Source organism: Bos mutus, chromosome 14, assembly GCF_027580195.1.
Source record: "Bos mutus isolate GX-2022 chromosome 14, NWIPB_WYAK_1.1, whole genome shotgun sequence".
NCBI lineage: Eukaryota > Metazoa > Chordata > Mammalia > Artiodactyla > Bovidae > Bos > Bos mutus.
The window spans coordinates 12,167,291-12,182,040 of record NC_091630.1 but is presented as its reverse complement, the minus strand read 5'-3'; the positions used below and the strand labels follow the sequence as shown (position 1 = coordinate 12,182,040).

General features: G+C 39.6%; 1 protein-coding gene across 3 annotated transcripts in view; it reads left to right on the top strand.

Annotated features, from left to right (window-relative positions):
* RAD54B (RAD54 homolog B) overlaps nucleotides 1–14,750 on the top strand; it is a 118,136-nt gene that overhangs the window by 31,236 nt on the left and 72,150 nt on the right. The gene's annotated exons all lie outside the window — the stretch shown is intronic.

Sequence of the window (14,750 nt, the reverse complement as noted above, 5' to 3'; positions counted from 1 at the left end):
TCACTCAACTTGAGTGAGTTGTCCCAATGATACCCTTTATGGCAAAAATAAATTAAAATTAAAAAAAATTGAAGTACAGTTGATTACAGTGTTGTGTTAATTTCTGCTGTATAGCAGGGTGATTTGGTTTTATATGTGTGTGTGTGTGTGTGTATACACACACATTCTTTTTCAGATTCTTTTCCATTATAGGTTATTATATAGAATATACCTTGTGCTACACAGTAGGTCCTTATTGGTTATCTATTTTATATATAGTATTAGAGTATACATTAATCCCAACCTTGTAATTTATCCCCTTCCTTCCTCTTCAGTAGCCATAGTTTCTTTTCTACATCTCTGAATTTGTTTCTGTTTTGTATGTAAGTTCATTTGTGTCTTTTTTTTTTTTTGATTCCATGTGTAAGTGATACCATATAGTATTTTGTTTATCTGGCTTACTTCACTTAGCATGATAATCTGTAGGAACTTTAAAAAAATGAATATGGGAACATTTTTTCTGCTAGTCCAAGAATGTTGTATATAGTTGTCATGTCTCTTTAGTTTCCTTTAATCTTGAACAACTTCTTAGTCTTTGCTTGTTTTCTGTGCAGTATTTTAATATTCTTAAAATTATAGGCCAGTCATTTATGTAGTGTTCTTCAATTTGCATTTGTTTGGTGTTTTCTCATGAGTAGATTTAGGCTATACATTTTTGGCAGAACTGTCACAGAAATAATTCTTACACTGTATCCTTAGGAGGGATTTGGTATCAATTTATCCTGTTATTAGTGACAGTAAGTTTAATTATTTGAATATATTGAAGTCTACTGGGTTTCTTCACAGTAAAATTATTAATTTTGCCTTTGTATTTAAAAACTATCTATGTGGAGATATTTTGAGACTATGCAGATATCTAGGCAGCTGTTGGAGAAGGAGGTGCTGGAGCGGGCCAACATGGTGGAGCTGCTCAGGCCGCAGCCGTTCGCAGAGAAGATCACCTACAAGGAGCTCGTGGAGGCACAGGCAGCCTGGAGGACGACACAGCTCTTCCCGAGGGTCTGCAGGGCTGGCATGGGGGCCCCCTGCAGGAGAGCCCAGCCTAGCGCCTCCGCCTGGAGAGCAGCCTCCAGGACCCCCAGGAAGCAAATTAAAGCACATGTAACCTGAAGCAATGGCACCCCACTCCAGTACTCTTGCCTGGAAAATCCCACGGAGGGAGGAGCCTGGTGGGCTGCAGTCCATGGGGTTGCTAAGAGTCGGACATGACTCAGCGACTTCACTTTCACTTTTCTCTTTCACACATTGGAGAAGGAAATGGCAACCCACTCCAGCGTTCTTGCCTGGAGAATCCCAGGGATGGGGGAGCCTGGTGGGCTGCCGTCTATGGGGTCGCACAGAGTCGGACATGACTGAAGCGACTTAGCAGCAGCAGCAGCAATCTTGTATTTAATCAAACTTTCACCCAGTAGTTTTAGCTTTGATTGTTGCTAAAAGGTGATTTTCTTATTGCGTCTGTATTTATTAGTTAGCATTTTGAGGTTAAGCTAGAACTTTTCCTCCTCTCATTTACTTGTTAATTTTTACAGATTCTTAAATTTTTATTTAATGGGTTGTGATCTGTTATTATTTATTGTGATGCTCAGATTGCCTTAGATTTGACCAATGGAAACCTCTTTACAAGGGCTTCTGTATCTTTTTGACAATCCCCATGAATTTTTGAGCACTATCTGACACAGTAAGATCTTCTTTGCCCCAGTTATTGAAATTAGCCAAGGGTCCTGATACCTTTTTAATGGAAAATACTATTTAAAAACCAAGATCTGGGCACTAAGTAAGCTCATTATTACTGCAGTGTTACTCCTTTTAACCCTTCTGTGATCAGGGTTAGGATATGTATTTATTAATATATTTGTATTTTTTAATCTCCATTAAAAACCATGGTTTCATACCAATACTCCAATTCAGCACCACACGATTCAGTCTAGTCCTTACTCTTCCATAGCTGCAGCACCTTCTTTGATAGTGAGATAAGTGGTCATCATTAACCTAAATATATTTATTTATTAATTCATTTCACTTGTATGGAGGCAGTCTATTAAAAAGGGACCATAATTAGTAGTAAATGTTATAGAAAAAGAGAGTTAGGGATATGAAAAAATGGTTATTTGAGCAAAATCAAATGAAAATTATGGCATTTAAGGCTTCTTTATATATGCTTTTATTGACAGCACCATCATAAAAAGGAGCATTTTTGCAAAATATTTGTGGGTTTCTTAACTCTTCCCAAAGGCCTGACATCCTTTGATATTCAAATCAATCTCTAAGTACCTATCATGTCAGCTTTTTATGGATTCATTTTCATTGTATTGTTATGTGGTCTTGAATAGACTTTGATATTATAGTTAAGCCTTAAAAGATATTTGAATGGGAACTATGATGTTTTGTTTTTTTTTAAATTTGTGACCAATTAAGTGGTGAATTTTTTTTTCTCTTTAGTGACTCTTTTTAATATAACTGTAAGGAATCAGAGACATCATGTTCTTTTTTTCACCAAAGAAAAGTATATTAAGAATTTAGGAGGCTATCTCGTGTCCTTTCAGGCTCTTTTATGAAGATTTGGGTCATGGAATAAGTAGGTCTCTAAGTTATTTCCCAGTCCAGATTATTCACCAATGTCAGGAGCCCAATCTGCTAAACAGGGAAAAGACGACACGTGTATCCCTACATCTTTTAAAAATACTAGTGAAAATAATTCTCCCCAAAATATTTGCCTGTAGTTCTCAGGATAAAGAATGGCGTTTGAGGAAGCCTATATACTGGGACTATTCTTTTGAATTCCTGACTTGGAAGTGAGTATGTTCAACTTTAACCTGAAATCAGACCAGTAAAAAACAATCCTAGTTATTTGAATACTGACCCTCCTATACGCATCCCTCCAAATATCTTGAGCCTTGTTTGAAATTACTTATTATCCAGGACTCTAGGAGACTGAATTACCAAATTCTCTCCTGAATATAGAGAATTGCTTGCTTTTTTCCAGAGATGGGCACTCATGGGAAAGGGCCATAAATAAGGCTGAGCACTGAAGAATTGATACTTTCAAATTGTGGTGCTGCAGACGACTCTTGAGAGTTCCTTGGACTGCAAGGAGATCAAACCAGTCAATCTTAAAGGAAAGCAATCTTGAATATTCATTGAAAGGACTGTTGCTAAACTGAAACTGCAATACTCTGGCCCCCTGATGCGAAGAGCAGACTCATTGGAAAAGACCCTGATGCTGGGAAAGACTGAAGGCAAAAGGAGAGGGTGGCAGAGGATGAGATGGTTATTTAGCATCACTGACTCAATGGACATGAATTTGAGCAAACTCTGGGATATCAATGGAGATGAATTTGAGCAAACTCTGGGATATAGTGAAGAATAGAGGAGCCTGGTGTGCTGCAGTCCATGGGGTTGCAACGAGTCGGACATGACTGAATAACAACAAAACAACAAGAGATTAATCTGGCAATATGCTTTATGCTTTGGGAAAGTTAGTATGGAATAATTGAAATCATAATGGTGTTCAGCCTCTACTTTTTAGAGAATGAACTGTGTTTACATCTTGCCTCTTACTTGAATCCTCATTTAAAAATAAAGTGTGGACAAGTGGTGATTTAAGCAATGTGAAATAGGCAAACAGGATAAACACAATGGAAAGAAAGATTAAAAACTTTTTATATCAGTTAATATGCTTTTCAAAAAATTTATTTTTTTAATTGAAGGATAATTGCTTTATAGAATTTTGTTGTTTTCTGTCAAACCTTAGCATGAATCAGACATAGGTATACATATATATTCTCCCTTTGTTCAAGTATTGGTAAAAATATTGGACTGTGAATTTGAATTTTATTAATATTAGCATATGTAACTAGAAAATACAGGCTTCAGGATTGACTGGTGTTAGCAGTTTAAAAGATGTCATTATGAGCCCAGTTTCTTTCTACTTTTTCTGTCCTCCACAAGATTGACTTCATTCTTAGACTGGTTCCCCTCATGTTAAATGATAGATACTGGCACCTCTTGGCACCACACACTTCCTTTTTTCTCATCCATCTGATGACATATGTATTGCCCCTACTCATACTCATTAAATAATGTGTCTTAACTTTGTGCTGATATTGAGTTACTTCCCTGTGTGCATTGGGTTTCCTCATCTTCGATCTAGGGTACTACAGTGAAGAAGAAGCCTTAGTAGCTTCTGAAAATTATCAGATTCCTACTCTCTGTCTCCTTCCAGGATGTGGGAGGTATCTCACCCACATTTCCTAGCAGTTACATGCTGGGGGAACATCCATATTAACTGTACTGAAAAATGATTAAATGAAAAAATGTCTAAAGACAAGTAGCTTTAGCAACATTTTTAGTATACCAAATTTAACAGAAGGCTAGACTCCTCCCAACCAGCTTCTGGGGCAGTCTCCTTTAGCTCACAGTTTCTTACCCCAAAGACAAGACTTGGCCAATGTTCCTTAATAGATGGCTGAGAGCTTTTTAAAGAAAATGTGTGTAAATTTAGATTGTATAGAGATTCACACAGTATGGCTGGAGTAATGTTTTGTAATTTGACTCTGTGAGATAATAGAAAATATCTGTACTGGTCTCTACCCCCCAGTTCTTGGCACAGAGTTCCTAAAACCCTTGTAATTTCCTCAGTGATAAGAGCAGTAGGAGCATCTTTTTTTTCCCTAATGTTTGGCCTTTGACCTCAGTTCCTGACACAGAGTTCCTAAATCCCTTGGAATTTCCTGGTGATAGATAGAGATGTCTTTTGTTTTTATCACTTTTGAGGTGATTCTGGGTGGGCTCCTGGTTGAGGGCTGGTCACCAGAAAGACTAAGCTGTGATTAGAAGTTTGGAATTTTCAGCCTGTTCCCACTGTCTAGAGAGGGGAGATGGACTGGAAGTGGAGCTGATGGTTGATCATGGCAATATGATAAAACCACTATAAAAATCCCAAGAGTATGGGGTATGGGGCCTTCCCAGGTGGCGCAAGTGGTTTAGAACCCACCTGCCAATGCAGGGGACATAAAAGAGGTGGATTCAATCCCTGGGTTGGGAAGATCCCCTGAAGGAGGGCATGGCAACCCACTCCAGTATTCTTGCGTGGATAATCCCATGAACAGAGGAGCCTGGCGGGCTACAGTCCATAGGGTCGCAGAGAGTCAGACACGACTGAAGCGACTTAGCAGGCACTCATGGGGTATGGAGGGCTTTGGGGTTGGTGAACGTATGGAGGTGCTGAGAGAGTGGCAGTGCCCAGAGAGGGCATGGACACTCTAAGCTTTTCCACTACGCCTTGCCTACACATCTCTTCCCTCTGAATGTTCATCTTTTATCATATGCTTTTATAATAAATTTATAAAAGTAAGCAAGCTGTTTTCCTAGGTTCTGTGAGCTGCTCTAGCAAACTGATTGAACCTGAGGAGGGGTCGTGGGAACTCCTGGTTTATAGCTGGTTGGTCAGAAGCACGGCTGAAAACCTGGCTTGTGATGGGCATCTGAAGTGGGGTGGGAGCAGTCTTGTGGGACTGAGCCCCAACCTGTGATATGTGATGCTGTCTCCAGGTAGATAGCATCAGAATTGAGCTGAATTGTAGAATATCCAGTGGGTGTTGGAAGGGGTGTGAAAGTAAAGGAGAAGCTTAGGAGAGCGCCGAGTTTTTCCTTCTTAGATTTCTTTCAGTTCTGTAAGGGTTTTCAAGGTCCCTGTTAACCTGGGTTTTGATTGTCTTTTTGGGGGGGGCGGCCATGCCACCTGGCTTATGGCGTCTTAGTTCCCTGACCAGGTATTGAACCCTGGGCCGGAGGTAACCACTGAACCGCCAGGGAATTCCCAGGTTTGACTGTTGTGAGGCTTAGCATTTCAGGGTGTCATCCCCAAAGCACAGTGGTGAAGTATGAGATGTAAATGCTATAACTGAGAATGATTCTCAGGGCTCGGATTCACCCTGGCTTTTAACCCCGTGTGGAAGAATTTTTTAAAAGTCTTAACTTCCTCACATCCTGTGGTGTGAAACATGCCTTCTCGGAGTCTCTGGACACCGTGTGCCTCCTGGACCAAGTGTTCCCTTGCCCTGCCTCTGGAGGCCGGCCTGTGGCTTCACCTGAGCCAGTACCTCACAGTGGCCGCTGCCTTGCAGGTGATGAACCACACTCTGCGAGGGACTGACTCCTTCTCCGCTTCCGATCTTGGATGAAGCACTGCACCACAGAGCTCGAGGGTGGCACTCCGTGCCCCTGTGGAGGCTGGATGACACAGTCTGCAAGTGCGGTAGAGGTTATTCCTAGTGGTGTGAGCTTGGTCTTTGAGGAATGGGGGACAGGAGGGAACCTGCCAGATAAATTCCTCTTTTCCCTCCATGGACTACTCTGTTTCTTTTTATAGTGTGTCAGGTGTTCCGAGGAGAGTACCAGGTGGATGCATTTGCCAAGTGGCCTACTCTGTCTTTTTATAGCTTGTTATAAAGTGGTAGCCAGCACTATAAAAAATAGTATTTATTTGTTTATTGTCCACGTAGCATGCAGGATCTTCATTCCCTGACCAGGGATTGAACCCATGCCTCTTGCAGTGGAAGTGTGGAGTCTTAACCACTGGACCTCCAGGGAAGTCCCCAAGCCAGGACTTTACATGGTTCCTTGCCTCAGTTTACTTTTTTTCACTCTTGATGCCCTGTGTATGCAATACTCAAGGAAAGCCTTAGCATTCCAGTCATCGTTTCAGGCCCTGTTTGCCAGAGAACCTGGGATAAGACAAAGATTAATAAGATAGAAAATCTATACCTTTTTAAAGAAAAAAATCTCCTAAAATACGGAAATAATCTCAGTAGTCATGTACTCTTTTTATCTAACAAGTAGTTCATGGGAAAAAAATCACTACAGCCCCCAACTCTGGGAGGGACTGACTCCTCCTGCCACATCTGATGTTGGATAAAACACCACACCTCAGAGCTTGAGGGTGGCACTCCGTGCCCCTTGGAGGCTGGATGGCACAGTCTGAAAGTACAATAGGGGTTATTCCTAGTGGGATGAGTTAGTTGTTCCTTATTTATTAAATTTAATAGATCTAATTATCTAAATTCTGCTTTAGAAATATGGCTTTGTCCAAACTTCCCACATTTTTAATAGCTAAAGAGTTAAAATATATTAGCAGATGTATTTATTTTTTAAGGGTAATTTTTTGAACGTATAATTTTGAAACATAAAGAAACATTGATACTTTTACATTGACTACCCAACACCAACCACGTAGGTTCCACAATTAAAATTTTATTGTATTTTCTTTATTGCATATCTGTTCATCCTTCAGTCTGTCTTATTTTTAAAAAATGAATTTTAAAGTTGTAGACATCAGTACATTTTATTCAAAATACATCATGCATTCATTGAGATTAATGTACCTAAATACATTCTCCCCATGCAACTATCTAAAATACTATATGTAAAGCTGTGTGTGCATGCTAAGTCGCTTCAGTCGTGTCTGACTCTTAGTGACCCCCGGGACTGTAGCCCGCCAGGTTGCTCTGTCCATGGAATTCTCCAGGCAAGAATACTGGAGTGGGTTGCCATGCCCTCCTCCAGGGAATCTTCCCAACCCAGGGATCGAACCTTCATCTCTTACATCTCCTGCATTGGCATTTGGGTTCTTTACCACCAGCATCAGCTAGGCTCTTATAAATTTTACCTGTAAGAGATTGGAATTACTGATGTGAGTGGTATATTTCAAATAAATGTCATGCAGTATACATATATCTACCTACAACTTGATTTTTTTCATTCACTAGTGTCAAAGATGAACAAAGCTAGACATTAGTTAAAAACAATTAAAACAGATTTTATCTAATAACTCCTGACAGTGGGGTCAAGAACTGAGCTCCATTCTGATTTCTGCAGAGGTGACTGGGCTTTTGAAGGGAGGATGAGGGAGGCAGAGTGCTCAAGTAGAGTCAGGGAAGTGAAAAATGGCAAAAAGCAGGTTGGTGTAAATGAGATTAGGCACTGTGTCTGCTAGCTGGCAGTTATGAAAGTTAGGATCCCACCTTCTCACCAAGACTGGAAGGCCTTGGCTCTATTCTTCCTGATAATTGCATTTCAAAGGAGTGACTTTCAGGTCCTTGGGAAGGACACTCCTGAGTTGTGGGAGATCCAAAGCATGTCAGCGGGACAGAGGAAGGATTCACAATTGTCAGCCTTTTTAGTAAATGTGCTACCAAAGGGAGGTCAAGGGCCTATGGTCTTGGGTGTTGGCTAGAACAAACAGTAAATTCTTTTGGAAGCTCTGAGCTTTTGCGGAATGGAACTCATGGGGAAGCTAGATTGTCCCCGACACAGGGCCTTTAGGCTGCTAGAGGCCATCCTAGGCGTGGTCAGGTCTCTTAGGGCGGGGGTTAGGATGAAGATATTCCCTGCTGAAAGTACTTTGCAGTTCTCACTGGTGTGCTTTGAAGATTTTTGTTTTCATTTTAGAATCCTTTTAGTTGCTGCAGGGTTTACATAGTGTAAATACATCATGATTTATTTACGATTTTATTAAAAACAATCCTACAGTGAACATCCTTGTGCATGTGGTCTTATGAACTTATGCAAATATTTCTCAGTTGTCAGATCATAATGTGTTTAAATTACATTTTAATATGGTTTACTAATTGCTTTCTGAAATGTCTCTGCCATTTAATACAGTTAAATGAAAGGTTCTAAGCTATTCCCCTCACTTTTGGTCTCCTCCCAGTAATAGTTGCTGTCATTAGTTTGGTGTCTGACCTTCTTGACCAAAGCTGCCCAATAGAACTAGAATATAAATCATATGTAAAGATTTAAAAATTTTCTAGTAGCCATGTTAAAGAGAGTATAAAGAAACAGGTGAAGGTAATGTTGATAATACATTTTAATCGACTCAATATGTATGTAACTTCAACGTGTAATTAATATAAAAGTTATTAACTATTATTATTCATACTGAGTCTTTGACAGCTGCCATGTATTTTACATTTACAGCAGATCTCAATTTAGATGCTGAAGTTTTATTTTGCATTCTTGATTAGACTTCATATTTATGAAATAAATAAGTTCTAAACATAATGTAAAAGTTCACTAGCTGAATTGAGTTTTTAAAAAATTTTGATTATATTCACGTCTCCATCAACAAAACTATCTCATCTTTTACAGAAGAATTGATTTGACTTGGAAATAAAAGCATGTAACTTTCAAAAACATGTCTGTCCAAGTTAAGCAGATTTACTAATTCTTGTGTCAACTCCATATTATTAACACTGAATTCATAAGAACATTGTATAAATTTAAAAGCAGCTCCAAATTTCAAAGTCAACAAAGTATTTTTCAAATTTTTCTTGTAGTTTTTTCATGTAATTTAAATAAAACTCTTAATTATAATTAAAATTTCTGTCAGTTTATGTTAGAGGGATATATAATGTCAGTTACTGATTTGTATTTTTATGAAAATTTTTATTTTAAACATATATTATTTTACCTATCTCACCAGGTCACAAATATCCCTTTCTTTTCTTTGGAGTTTCAAATTTGACTCAGTCATATACCGTATGATATTTATGAGAAAACATAAATTACATTGCCATTTTTTGCTTTTGTTCTTGATTTTTGAATGTTTAGCAAGTGTCCCTTTTATTTTTTTAAAAAAATCTTTGGTTCAGTTAAAAGTCTTGGGTTGGTTGGATTATTGGAGTTATGTCCCATAATCACAGGCAATAAAAATTATAAATTTTATAGATAGTACAGTAATTTATAAAACTCTTCATGACCCAAACAACGAGCACTGGCAAAACACCAGAAACATTAATAAATAAATTGTGTTCTCTTTTTAACCAGTTCCAAGAATTTATATTTCCATATGTATTCCAAGTGTTATTTTTATGCTCAAAATTCTCCAAGCCAGGGTTCAGCAATACGTGAACCGTAACTTCCAGATGTTCAAGCTGGTTTTAGAAAAGGCAGAGGAACCAGAGATCAAATTGCCAACATCTGCTGGATCATGGAAAAAGCAAGAGATTTCCAGAAAAACATCTATTTCTGCTTTATTGACTATGCCAAAGCCTTTGACTGTGTGGATCACAATAAACTGTGGAAAATTCTTCAAGAGATGGGAATACCAGACCACCTGACCTGCTTCTTGAGAAACCTATATGCAGGTCAGGAAGCAACAGTTAGAACTGGACATGGAACCACAGACTGGTTCCAAATAGGAAAAGGAGTCCGTCAAGGCTGTATATTGTCACCCTGCTTATTTAACTTCTATGCAGAATGCATCATGAGAAACGCTGGACAGGAAGAAGCAGAAGCTGGAATCAAGATTGCCCGGAGAAATATCAACAACCTCAGATATGCAGATGACACCACCCTTATGGCAGAAAGTGAAGAGGAACTCAAAAGCCTCTTGATGAAAGTGAAAGAGGAGAGTGAATAAGTTGGCTTAAAGCTCAACATTCAGAAAACGAAGATCATGGCATCTGGTCCCATCACTTCATGGCAAATAGATGGGGAAGTAGTGGAAACAGTGTCAGACTTTATTTTTTAGGGCTCCAAAATCACTGCAGATGGTGATTGCAGCCATGAAATTAAAAGATGCTTACTCCTTGGAAGGAAAGTTATGACCAACCTAGATAGCATATTCAAAAGCAGAGACATTACTTTGCCAACAAAGGTCCATCTAGTCAAGGCTATGGTTTTTCCAGTGGTCATGTATGGATGTGAAAGTTGGACTGTGAAGAAAGCTGAGCACCAAGGAATTGATGCTTTTGAACTGTGGTGTTGGAGAACTCTTGAGAGTCCCTTGGACTGCAAGGAGATCCAACCAGTCCATTCTAAAGGAGATCAGTCCTGGGTGTTCACTGGAAGGACTGATGCTGAAGCTGAAACTCCAGTACTTTGGCCACCTCATGTGAAAAGTTGACTCACTGAAAAAGACTCTGATGCTGGGAGGGGTTGGGGGCAGGGGGAAAAGGGGACGACAGAGGATGAGATGGCTGGATGGCATCACCGACTCGATGGACATGAGTTTGGGTGAATTCCGGGAGTTGGTGATGGACAGGGAGGCCTGGTGTGCTGCAATTCATGGGGTCGCAAAGAGTCGGACACGACTGAGCTACTGAATTGAACTGAACTATTTTATTACTTTTCGCTTCACTGGGTCTTTGTTGTTGCGCATGGGCTTTCCCCAGATGCAGCGCTTGGGCTCCTCGTGGTGGCTTCTGTTGCAGGGCATGGGCTCCAGAGTGTGGGCTCAGTAGTGGTGTATGGGCATAGTTGCCCCCAGGCACGTGGAATCTTCCCAGACCAGGGATCAAACCCCTGTACCCTACATTGGCAGGAGGATTCTTATCCCCTGGACCACCAGGGAAGTCCTCCAGATATTTAGCACATATTCGTGACACTCGTCATAGATTCTGCGAAAGTTGAACAAAGTATTTTCATATGTATATGGAACAGTAATAAATGAAATATTAATTCTTGTTTTAAAATTTCAAGAAATCTGGGTTTTTAGACTTAACAGAGCAGCATCTATTGTAGTAGAACTGTTTTTTGTTCCATGTCTAGCTGGAATTCTTTGACAGATATAGAAGATTAAAATATAGCTGTGTTATGAGTTCATATATCTGTTTGGTCATGAATTGGTAACATTTCTCTGTAACTTTGAAAATCTTTTGAGATAAAATGTGACTCATGTTAATAGGGCTGCTGCTGCTAAGTCGCTTCAGTCGTGTCCGACTCTGTGCGACCCCATAGACGGCAGCCCAACAGGCTCCCCCACCCCTGGGATTCTCCAGGCGAGAACACTGGAGTGGGGTGCCATTGCAGTATCTCTTTTATCGTAGAACTCAATTAAAAATAAAGGATTTAAATGTTAGCAATTTAAAAAATATTGAATCAATTTATGTTCGATATGTTAGGTCTCATATTCTATAGGCAATTGTTGGTTGCTTAAATGAAGGTCTTTCATTTTTAAAATATCTTTTAAAATCTTTTCTCCATAAATTCTGATAAAATTTCCACAACTGAAATAATATATATTTTTACCATCTCTTTGTCTAAAAATGGTTTTCTTTTTTTGTGAGTGCAAGAAACCATTTTATAGCTGACCAAAGTTGCCAGATCAGACCTTGCTACATATTATTTAAAAATATTTCTGGATATTTAATTTTGATTTGAGGTGACTAAACTTCCTCAGTTTTTGTTTGTTGAGAGGAAATTGCTTGTCAGGTTTATTATGTTTATGTTGACACTGTCTCTTAGTATTGTTTAGTTTACTTTCTTTAAGCTTTTAAAATGTATTGGGCAACTTATTCCTGTTCTGCTTAGTAAATTGCATTTGGTATTCAAAGTGAACTAGGTGATATGCTTTAGTTCTGTCTTTTTTTCTGTATTGTTTCAATAAGAGTACTAGCTTCTGCACCTGCATTTAACTCTGCATCAGTAGGGACCAGGTGGGGGCGACACGGGCTGGGATCCACTGCCCATAGCACCTTCTTCCTCTTAAAACAGGAGTTTGGGATTGACGTGTACACACTGTTATATTTAAAACAGACAACCAACCAGGATCTCCTGTTTAGCACAGGGAGTGCTGCTCAATATTCCTTAATAACCCAAATGGGAAAAGAATCTGAAAAAGAATAGATACATGTGTATGTAAAGTGGAATCACTTTGCTGTACACCTGAAACTAACACAACATTATAAATCAGCTATGCTTCAATTAAAGAAACAAAACAGAGGAGGGGATTGCATCTGTAGGGGAGATGCTCTTGAGTCCCAGACCTTATCTGTGTTTAAGGCTCAACTAGAAAAGGCAATAGCACCCCACTCCAGTACTCTTGCCTGGAAAATCCCATGGATGGAGGAGCCTGGTAGGCTGCAGTCCATGGGGTCGCTAAGAGTTGGGCACGACTGAGCGACTTCACTTTCACTTTCATGCATTGGAGAAGGAAATGGCAACCCACTCCAGTGTTCTTGCCTGGAGAATCCCAGGGACGGGGGAGCCTGGTGCGCTGCCGTCTATGGGGTCGCACAGAGTCGGACACGACTGAAGTGACTAAGCAGCAGCAGCAGCAGTGCACTTTTTTACATTAAAAATTTTGCTCATTATTTTTTAGCTAGAAAATTAATTCTAATTAAGACAGAATAAGTAATTCACATTAATAATCAATTACAGTTTACACAGGGTGTCAATGTAATTTATGCTGTTTGCATAAAATATTCAAACAAATCAATTAAGTGTTATATCAGTGCATAGAAAAAATTCATTCAAGCAGAATCTCTGATTTAAGATTGACTACACTGGTGATGTGATTATGTGTAGTGTCAAGAAAAATTGTACTGACAAGTTAAAACAGGCAAGAAGACTTTACTCAAGACTGTTCCAGCAGGGGAGAGAGACTGAACTCAGATGCTACTACAACAGGGGTTTGTAGCTAATGGGCAGGGTAAGGCAGTCAGGTAAAAAATTACTGAGAAAAACTTGGTTAGGTATTAAAGGTGGGAGTGTCAACAGTTTGGTTAGATTTCAAGGGTAAGGGGATTGTCTGTAAACTGGTTTAGTAGGATTCTTGCTAGTTGAGAAGAAGGCTTAGAGGAGCCTGATTAAAGTTTGGCAAAGGAGGGAGTTCTAATACTAGAAACAATAGAATCATTTATGACAAAAGGGTTAAGTAAAAATGTAATCCTATCCAGACAATGAAGTTGTGTTTAATGGAATAATATGCTGCTGCAGTTAAAAAATTATGTTTTTATCAGTTAAAAACTAGGGCTTCTCTTGTAGTTCAGCTGGTAAAGTATCTGCTTGCAATGCAAGAGGTGCTGGTTGGATTCCTGGGTCAGGAAGATCCCCTGGAGAAGAGATAGGCTACCCACTCCAGTATTCTTGGGCTTCCCTGGTGGCTCAGATGATGAAGAATCTGCCTGTAATACGGGAGACTTTGGTTCAATCCCTGAGTTGGGAAGATCTCCTGGAGGAGGGCATGGCAACCCACTCCAGTATTCTTGGCTGGAGAATCCCCATGGACAGAGGAGCCTGGCAGGCTACAGTCCCTGGAGTTCCAAAGAGTTGGACATGACTGAAGCACAGCATGGCACAGTTAAAATTCAGTAAAATAAAAAAATTCAACCTCTTCATCCCATTGACCACATTTAAAATGCTCAATAGATGGACTTCCCTGGTGGTCCAGTGGTTAAGATTGTGCTTCCACTGCAGCAGCTGTGGGTTTGATCCTTAGTTGGGAAACCTAGCCCACGTGCCGCAGGGCCAAAAAAAAATTGCTCAATAGCTGCCTGTGGCTCATGGCTCCTGTAATTAGACAGTGGAGTTCTAGACCTTTTTGGAGTGTCATTACCTGTGTATTGACCTGCATTCTGTACCTAAATATATATTTTCTGTACCCACAGAAATATTTAGGTTTGGGTGTTTTTGATAAGCATAATGGAATTATATTGTATGTATTTTTGTTTTACTTGCTTTTTTTTTTTACTTGCCATTTATTTTGGAGCTTGTTTTGTGTCAATACATAGAAATCTGCCTGTTGCATTTTAGTGCTGCCCGGGGTTGACCATAGTATGGATATACTTTCGTGACTTTAACTTGTTCCCAACTGATTGCTCTTAGATTGCTCCCAGTACTATGCATCTACTTGTGTGAAGGCCTTGTGTGTTTGAGTATTTTTCCAGGTAGAGTCTGAGAAGTAAAATTACTGCAATTTTAAAAGTTTT